Here is a 10,232-nt window from a genome sequence, read left to right as displayed (position 1 = left end):
GGATATTTACATTTCATGCAGCTGATGATGTCATCGGCGCATGCGCTCTGAAGAAACAGCTGCCCGTGATGTTTCTTCAGAACCCTGTGCCGTGACCGATGGCTCCCGCACACATGCGCGGGAGCGACGTCACGCGTCTCCCGGCCAGCAGCATAGCTGGAGTCCACAGACCAGGAAGGAAGTTGGCTGAAGATAGATGTGGCCTCCAGCCGGGACGACGAGGGCTTTGTTTGGAGGTAAGTGTCACATAATGTGGTAGTATGCGATGCATACTAGCACATTATGCATTTACTTTGCAGGGAAGAAAAAAAGGAAGAGTTTACTTCCTCTTTAAGTTGGCCTTACAATGAACAAATTTCAGCCGATTCCTAAAGAACCACCCAACATTTAATCAGTAAGCAGCCATGTTGACACTACTCTGCCCTACATCCTTTAATTGAAAAAATTAAGGGACCCAGATGGAAAACTGTCAGCTGAACATCACCTGTATCCTATCAGATGCAGCCATTGTTTGGGTATTCTAACAGCTGGAGACAAGGGCTTTCAGAAAGCAGTAGGTGCAGTGGGAGATTCATCCATCTTTGCAGTTTGGTGTGGATGAAGGAATTAGTTAGATTCCTTTTATTCAGTCTACAGGCTGAATGAAGGAAATGTATGGCCAGCTTCACACTAGGGTACTAGGGTTAGGACACAAGAACAGGTCCATTATAGCTGAAAGGAGCTTCTCTAACCCTTAGAAATCATTTTACTCTTGAGAAACACAAAAAAGCACCTTCATTGTATCTTTCCGATTGGCTTTGGAAAGCCCAAATTTTGCCAAAACTTCCCCCCATTTTTGGTAACGAGGAAACTCTTGATTTTGAATTCCTAGGGAAGGTAATTTGAAAAATTAGGACAAGGAAGGAGGTGGAGGGGTCTGGCTGAGGCTGGGGCGGTTCAGTTGACCAGTTCAGTTTACCCAAGCAAGGCTACTAGACTAAATGTACCTTTAGTACAATCCATGAAGTCCTGCAAGTCCCGCTCACTGGGGGCATCCAGTGATTCTTTGCTTTCGCCATCTTCTGAGACTGTGACCTCATCTAGGACCAAAGCAAAATCCTCTGGATCAGTCTGCACTTCTCTGCCCATCCTCCTTGCTCCACATCTGGAGGACGGACTATAAAAAAGAGAAATCATAGCTCTAATTAGGGAATCTATCTCATGCATAAAAGAAGCCATACACCAGTAGAATTTAGTTGGAAAACAATTTGTTTCGGAAAGTTTGTTCAATTTTTGAAAGATTATGGGGGACAAATTAACTTCATTTTCAACCATATGGATGAGAAAATGTGAAGGCTAAAGATGAAAAACATTTCTTGTTTCTTATCTGATTAAACAAGGATCATATGCCAATGGACCTTTACATATATACTGCAGTCCCAACTCTAAATTTCCAAAGCCTCCATAGTAGGAGCACATACAAGTATTGATAGATTAAGGGCAGGTATGCCTGGAGGGAGCCCACCCCTCCTTAAAGGCACTGGGATGAACCTGATGCCTAGCAAGAGAACAATGGCAGCGAAGGCATCCAGTGCATCCCTAAACCCGATTCATCCAACAGTACAAAAAAGTGGCAACCACTCCAACCTATGACTGGCCTTTGCAGATTTCAGCCAGCCTCCAACAAATGTCTACTAGTGCTGAAGCCCCCACAAGCTTTTTTAAAGTGATAGCCAGCACTACAGGAGCTGAAGGGAGTTTTGGAAGCTTCAAGAATTCTTATCTGTTCGGAAAGATGATCTCTCATGTGATAACATAACCATCTCGTTGTTCTTCCAACATATTGTTTCTTGCATATAATGCTAGATGTACCTTATATTATACACCCAGTTTGGTAGTTAACCAACTGTCTAATGTTGAAGAACTCACCTTTGGGATAAGATACGTTTGGGATCTCCCAAAAGAATGCACTTGATCAACGTGAAACACCACACCTAAACATTGCTGTGGGGGGGTTTTCATAATTTATTCCACTTGTAGCACCCCACCTGACCCCCGAAAGCGTGGTGGTAGCCCCAGAGACAGGGTGGGCTCACATTTCACGTCAGGGTAGATCTCTTAGGCATAGTGGGATATGTGAACAGATGGTCACCAGTCACTTTGATGGTACAAATGAAAAGGGACTTTATTGCTTACACCAAAGAAACTCCAGGGAAGGAGAGATAGGGAGTTCAGAACACCCGCTAATGCAGACTATGATTGCTTATAACAGTGAATATCACTGTTATAAACAACAATTTTTACTGAATGAAATTGATTCATTCATTGCTTACTTTTGTGGTTACCTGTGATTGGCTACAGCTAATCACATGGTACAAATGTGCTTTGATTGGCCCTGTCTGTACCATGTGATCACTGTGACCAACCACAGAGATCAACATAATAGTACACAATTAATAGCATGAATGGAAGCCATCCTTTGTGTAATACTGTCATGTGATCTGCTGTGAATGGTCACAGTGATCACATAGTACCGGCAGTGGGCCAGTTCACTGATCTGACATCCACCGGACCCAGCAGGTGACAGATCAAACCGCAGCGCAGCCCGTGTGGTGCACGTGAGGTGCATTCTTGGGAGGAGGTCATGTGACGTCCATAAAAAAAGAGAGAGTTCCTGGTCGGCCATCATTTATGTTGTTAAATGGTTAAAGGAGTTGTAAAGTCAGGAAGGCTTTTTATCCTAATGCATTCTCTGCATTAAGATAAAAAGCCTTCTGTGTTTAGCAACCCCCCCAGCACCCCTAATACTTACCTGAGCCTCCTCTCTGTTCAGCGATGTCCACGAGTCCCTCGGCCATACTGGGATTCTCCCTCCTGATTGGCTGAGATACAACCGCGGTGCCATTGGCTCCCGTGGCTGTCAATTAAAGTCAGTGAGCCAATCAGGAGAGAGTTGGGGTGGGGTCAAACGGCAGCTCCATGTCTGAATGGACACACAGAGCTGCAGCTCGGCTCAGGTGCCCCCATAGCAAGCTGCTTGCTGTGGAGGCACTCGATAGGAGGGAGGGGCCAGGAGCAGGAACGAGGGACCCGAAAGGAGGAGGATCAGGGCTGCTCTGTGCAAAACCAATGCATTCTATACATTAGAGTGGAGTTCAGGTAAGTGTCCTGATATTAAAAGTCAGCAGATACAGTAGGTGTAGCTGCTTACTTTTAATTTTTCCATGGGGCGGGGGTAGAGAACCACTTTAAGAATAAAAGCCTTCTGTGTGCAGCAGCCCCCCCCCCCCCTTAGCCCCCTTAATACTTATCTGAGGTCTATCTAGATCCATGGATGTTGCAGGAGTGTTTTGGCTGCCCAGGACTCCCCTCCTCATTGCTTGAGACAGCAGCACGGTGCCATTGGCTCCCGCTGCTGTCAATCAAAGTCAGTCAGCCAATAAGGAGAGGAAGCGGACTGGGGTGGGCCACAGCTCCGTGTCTAAATGGACACAGGGAGCTGTAACTCGGCTTGGGTGCTCCCATAGCAAGCTGCTTGCTGTGGGACACTCAAGAGGAGGGAGGGGCCAGGAGTGACAAAGAGGGACCCAAGAAGAGGAGGATCCGGGCTGCCCTGTGCAAAACCAACTGCACAAAGGAGGTAAGTATAAGGTCCCTTTCACACGGGCTTTCCAATCCGGTCTCCCTTTCAGTTTTTCAGGTGGATCTGATTGGATGCTCCATGCAGCCCTATGGAGAAGCGGATGTCAGAGGAGACATCTCCGCTGACACCTGCTGCTATCTGATTCTGATCCTGTCCGTGAAATCCAGACGAATGGAAACCCCATTTTTTCATCCATCTGGAGGATCGGATCGGATAGGATTGGATACAATCGTATAGGATCAGGTGAGAACAGACAGGCGGTCCGTTATCACCTGATCCCCCATAGAGGAGAGCAGGGCTCTGACAGCTCCGTCTCTGCAAAGTAACATGTGCCAGACTGCCTGCTGCACTATCACAGTCCTATAATAAGTCGCTAATCACCACGATTAGTAGTAAAAAAAAAAAAAATCAAAATTCCAGTACATATTCCATAGTTTGTAGATGCTATAACTTTCATGCAAACCATTTATTGGGTTTTGTTTTATCAAAGACGTAGCAGAGTACATTTTGGCCAAAATTTATGAAGAAATTTATTTTATTTTTTTTTTTCATTTTGTTTTATTGGACAAGCTTTTTTTTTTTTTTTAACAAATTTTTGGTCTTTTTTTCATTTATATCGCAAAAAACTAAAATCCCAGTGGTGATCAATTACCATCAAAAGAAAGCTGTATTTGTGGGGAAAAAAAATGATATTAATTTAATTTGGGTACAGCGTTGCATTACCAATTAAAGTAGTGCAGTGCGAAACAGCAAAAAGTGAAAAAGTGTACCCCCTTGTAAAACTTTCTGGAGCTCAAGTGGTTAAACTTAAGCTTTAAATTATTCTGCAATGTCGTTAATGTTCTATTATGTTGAATGTTTTTCGCTTACCGAGTCTCCTGCACTGGAATGGTGAGCTTCTCTTCATCCATCTTTTGCAATCTAGAAGGGAAAATCCAATGATGTCATAAGCAGGACAGACATGTGATCACCTTCCCTTCTCTAGCAGGTATTCTCAGGAATTAATATACAGTACACAAAAATAAACTAAATCTGAGTAAAAAAAAAAAAGCAGATCTTGGTAAGGAAAACTCAATAACCATAAAGACTCACGTTTATGGGAAATGTTTTTTTCTCCTGAGCCTACAGGGCTTATTCATCACTACCACTGGCAGTGAGTGGAGCCAGGGAACGTCATGAGATAGGAGCAAAGAAAACGAAATCAGAAAAACATACAGATTTTGTGGCTGGTGACAGTAGCAGCAGACATATTGTGAATCACATTTCCTTTTAACAGGTTCAAATAGGTGAAATTTTACAAATTCGAAAAACTTACATTTAAGAGGCTCCAACTGCATGGAAGTTGGGCTTTAGGTGCAAACTTTGGGAGATATAATCATTATGCATTTATAGGGTGTGATTAACCACTTTCTGTCTGGGACAATTTTTTAATTTTTCATAAAGATGTTAAAAGTTTAATTTTTTAATAAAAAAATTACTTAGAAGATTCAAGACCCCAAACTCAAAGCAGAATAATATGGTGGTAGTTGCAATTTTTTATGTCACATAATACTTACGCTGCCGTTTATTAAACACAAATTTTCAGGAAAAAAAAAAATACACTTGAATGTTGAGCACTCAAACACAAAACAATACTCACTTTTTTTAGATAAAAAACAAAAGAAGATGTTGCATTGAGTAAATTGATACCAAACAAGTCATCACTCACATTGCATGCAGCTGAGAAATGGTGACAAATTACTATACTTGGGGGTCAATTCACTAAGCTTTACCACATGTGGTAAAGGCAGGGGAGGACTGGGCCAGGGGGCAGGGGGGAAATTGCCCCCTGGGCTGCTCTGATGCCTCGTAAAAAGGCTGCACCACTTCTACCACAGACATGCCTAAAGGATTCCTGGTTAAGAAAAGTAAAACGTCCCTGTCGCTGACCTACTGAGTGCAGTTTGAAGACAAGGACAAAGCACAGACCTCCCTCCCAGCATGGATGGTGTAAACTGTGTCTGAGCAGAGGCCAGGTTCCACGCTCTACTAGAGACTCTTGTGCCCTGGCCAGACCCAACTGAGCTGTTCCAGCTCCCCCAACCTCCCCCTGCTGGCCAGGTCAGGAACCTGGATTCAGCTGGTAAGTAGAGAGTATCTGGAGCAGGGCTTCAGCTTGGAATGGGGGTCAGGAGGAGGATTGGGAGAGTGGGAGGGGGGCAGAGGGAAAGTGGGAAGAGGGCCGAGTCGCTGCACCATGGGCCTCTGGTTTGTACTTGCCCCTTGGGCTGAAAGTTGCCAGTCTGCCCCTGGGTAAAGGGTATCATGTTACTCATTTGCATAAATTATCGCATGCGGAAAACAAAAATAATTAAATGGAGCAGCGGATGTCAGAGGAGAAATCTCCGCTGACACCCGCTGCTATCCGATTCGATACTGTCCATGAAATCCGGACGGATGGTAACCCTATTTTCCATCTGTCTGGAGGATCGGATGAGAACGGACAGGAGGACCGTTCTCATCCGAACTCCCATAGAGGAGAGCGGGGCTCTGACAGCTCTGTCTCTGCACACAGAGAGGAGACGAAGCTGTTATCCGCCTGCTCAGTGGGGTTCGGCGGATCGATCCCCACTGAGAAAAACGGAGTCTATCGGGTGCACTGCCCGTGTGAAAGAACCCTATCTCTAAACACTGCAGAATTCATCCAGCTGCTTCTGTCACATCATCAATAAACACCAATGACCCAGTGCCACTGGAAGCCATGCATGCCCATGCCATCACACTGCCTCCACCATGTTCTACACATGATGTTGTGTGATTTAGATCATGAGTGGTTCCAAGCCTTCTACACACTTTTTTCTTTTTGTCGTTCTGGTACAGATTATTCTTAGTTTCATCTGTCGAAAAAATGCTTTTCCAGAACCAGTTTGGCTTTTTTAGATTTTTTTTGGCAAAGTCTAATCTGGCTTTTCTATTCTTCAGGCATGGTATGAATGGTTTGCACCTTGTGGTGAACCCTCTGTATTTGCTCTTGTGAAATCTTCTCTTGATTGTAGACTTTGACAATATTACGCCCACCACCTGAAGAGTGTTCTTCACTTGTCTGGATGTTGTGAATGGGTTTTTCTTTAGGATCCTGCGATCATCCACCACTGTTATCTTCCGTGGACATCCAGGCCTTTTTATTTTGCTGAGCTCACCAGTGCGTTCTTCTTTCCTTAGAATGTACCAAACTGTTGATTTGGCAACTCCTAATGTTGCTGCTATCTCTCTGATGGATTTGTTTAGTTTTTGAAGCCTTACACTGACCGGCTTCACTTGCATGGACAGCTCCTTTGAATGCATGATGTAGGTTCACAGCAATAGATTCCAAATGCAAATTCCACACTTAGGTGTACTTTTATGAACGGGTGAATTTTTTTCTCTGTTGGCTTCTCTACAGTTCTCCGGGGAAAATGATCACTTCTGGCACCCTTTTTATGAAGCGGAGAACTTCAGTTCTCCCAGGGTGAACAGAGGTGAACTGTTTTCTCGGAGATCTGTGTAGAAGTGAATGGGGAGCCTGTAATCTCGTGAGACAAAGCGAGATTACAGTAGTATGAAAATCCCTGGCACGCTTTAACAAGCAGTGATAAATTATCACTGCTGAGTACACGATCCCCACTAATGTTAATAAATAATAGTCCCCTTACATAAATATATATATACACTGAATACACACATGCATACATTATATATATATATATATATATATATATACACATTAAATATATATCTACATGTATGTGTGTATATATATACATGTATATATACAGTATACATAAATATGGCAGGGGGACATGATTACTGTGTTGGGGGGTCTGAACAAGGAAGAAGGAAGTCCATAATCTTCCTTTTTCCCCCTCAGTTCTCCCCCGATTCTGTCTTCACTCCCCGCTTCACAAGCTCCAGGCTGGTGAACCCGGGAGTGTGAATTCTGGCACAGATCGCCAGTGAAGTGCGAGGATCGCAGCTTCATGACCTGGCTGTTTCTGTGTCAGGCAATGACAGATTCCTGTGTGAAGAGATGATCAGCGAAGAACATGTTCTCCTCTGATTATTTCTGTTTCATAAACTAAGAATGATTGGAAATGAGCTGTGATCAGCAGGATCACTTCTCATCTCCGTTTCATAAAAGGACACCTTAGAATCAACTCCAGACCTTTTACCTGCTTAATTGCTGAATAAATAACAAAGGAGTAGCCCATACCTGGCCATGAAACAGCTTTTGATTTATTTGTCCAATTATATTTGGTTTTAGTCCCTTAAAAAATGAGGGATGGCTATTCCTAAAGCGGTTGTAAACCTCTGCGCTTTTTTTTTTTTGTACCTGCATGGCTAAGGCATAATGTGCTAGTATGCATCACATACTAGCACATGATGTGAAACTTACTTCAAAACAAAGCATTCCAGCGATGCAATCTCATGGCTGGAAATGGTGTCCATCTTCACCCTGTCTTCCTTCTGGGTTCGCGGACTCCGGCTCTGTGACAGGCCGAAGCCGGTATACGCGGGAGCTGTCAGCCACAGCACAGGGCTCTGAAGAAACAGCATGGGCACAGGCGGCCATTCCTTCAGAGCGCATGTGCCAATGATTTTACACACAGTAATGTACATGCACAGTAAATATCTCCTAATTAGTGCAAGTTTAGGAGATATTTACACAATCTATAGGTAAGTCTTATCACAAGGCTCATCTATAAGTAATGGAATATACAAAATATTAACCGCGCTAATGGAAATGAAAAACAGCAGCAACTTCAAGTGTGACCACACCCTAAACAGAATCTATATAATAAGTCGCGCTAGCTTGAATGATGGAAAATAAAGTCCATAAAAGTCCATATGTGTTAGGATCACAGAATTCAGACAGGCTCCCTATGGACATACGCTTACCAGAAAAGGTAAATCAAAAGGCAGGTTCTCTAAGATGAATCTCGTCCCCTTGATAGCAGACTGGAATCAATAATCTCGCGTTGATTCAACGGTATTGGATAAAAAATAAAAACGCAATAGCGTAAAACCCAACACAAATGGTAAAAGTAACTTGAGCACCAATGTGAGTGAAAAACTGGATATAAGTGTATAAGGGTAAGAGGCAAATCTCACTGGTGAAGGCTGGCATCTCATCTTGCTTGATTCCTTTGATTTATTATAACCTGGCCTAATCTTATTAATATCTGGTAAGAGGTGAGCTTTACTGGTGGAGGTTTTCTACACAGAGGATACCTATTTAGGATTTCCTATTCACTTTGGCGTTTTTCTTTCCTTTGTTTGGTAAGAGGCGACATCAGCTGATTTAGGATTGCACTTCACCTATATGATTTTGCACACATTTCCACTTATTTCCGGTAAGGGGTACCTATAGGTGTCCCACCTAAGAGGAATTTTTCTTTATTTCTTTTGATTGCTTTGAGTTTTTACACTGGTGGAGTTTCACACACTTATATCCAGTTATTCACTCACATTGGTGTTCAAGTTACTTTACCATTTGTGTTGGGTTTTACGCTATTGCGTTTTTATTTTTTATCCAATACCGTTGAATCAACGTGAGATTATTGGTTCCAGTCTGCTATCAAGGGGACGAGATTCATCTTAGAGAACCTGCCTTTTGATTTACCTTTTCTGGTAAGCGTATGTCCATAGGGAGCCTGTCTGAATTCTGTGATCCTAACACATATGGACTTTTATGGACTTTATTATCTATAAGTAAAACTTAGAGATGGAAGTTTACTTCCCCTTTCAGAGCTTTAATTGCTAAAACCCTTCTTCTGATTTGGATGTACAAACCCTCAAATTAAACCTAAGAGTGTGCACTTTCAGCTCATATGTATTATATAACTAAAGCTTGAAAATGTTTTCATAAATACCTGAAAAAAACTAAAATTGTGCCTGTGTGTCCAAATATATATGGACCTAACTGTATATATTTATATATAAAGATACAAGGAGGACTAATCAGAGGAATAATCAGAGGAAAGAAATCCTCAGATCGGTGCTGTGCAGAGATGGAGGGAGGTAACTCTGCCCTCCATAACTCCCAACCACAAGTGTGGTTCATCTTATTACCAATTTCAGTGTCCCTCCTCAAGCAGAAAATTATGTATGCTATTACACATCATTTCATCTTATTTACTAAGTAAAATGAATGGACTTCTTACATAGAGAACAAGTCTCCTCCAAGCAGCCGGATCTGCATGGAGTGTGTGCAGCTTCCTATATAAAGTCCCATGCAATACTTCCTAAACTCACCCAGAGGAGGAGATCTCAGGCCGATGTCCTGTCCAATAATGCCTCCCGACCAAAAACTCATCCGACTGCCTGCGGTCAGCGGTCAGCTCGGAGCCGAGAAGTGCGGTCGGAGGAGGCGAGGGAGCGCTCATCCATCCAAGGTGATGCCTGCAGTGACAGTGACAACCCCCTCCTAGGCGAACAGGAGGTGACGGGGATGACGCGGATTGTCCCTCCCAACTGGAGGGGGGAGGGACTCAGAGACTCACCGGTACTAGAAATACATGCCGAGGAATAGGAATACAGTAATACAAACCTTCCTACACACATCCTAGAATCATCCGGAATAACAATGTATCGA

The 10,232-nt window shown here is 43.3% G+C and overlaps 1 long non-coding RNA gene across 1 annotated transcript in view; it reads right to left on the bottom strand.

Annotated features, from left to right (window-relative positions):
* Window positions 1-992: 992 nt before the first annotated feature.
* Window positions 993-10,232, bottom strand: part of LOC309568063 — a 142,071-nt gene continuing 132,831 nt past the window's right edge. The window contains exons 2-3 of the long non-coding RNA XR_014225995.1: window positions 4,493-4,543; window positions 993-1,156 (exon numbers count right to left, since the gene is read on the bottom strand). This is a non-coding gene — a long non-coding RNA (uncharacterized lncRNA). The remainder of the gene's footprint in view (window positions 1,157-4,492; window positions 4,544-10,232) is intronic.

Source organism: Pelophylax lessonae (assembly GCF_965119305.1).
Source record: "Pelophylax lessonae genome assembly, chromosome: 12".
NCBI lineage: Eukaryota > Metazoa > Chordata > Amphibia > Anura > Ranidae > Pelophylax > Pelophylax lessonae.
This window is presented reverse-complemented; position numbering and strand designations above follow the sequence as displayed.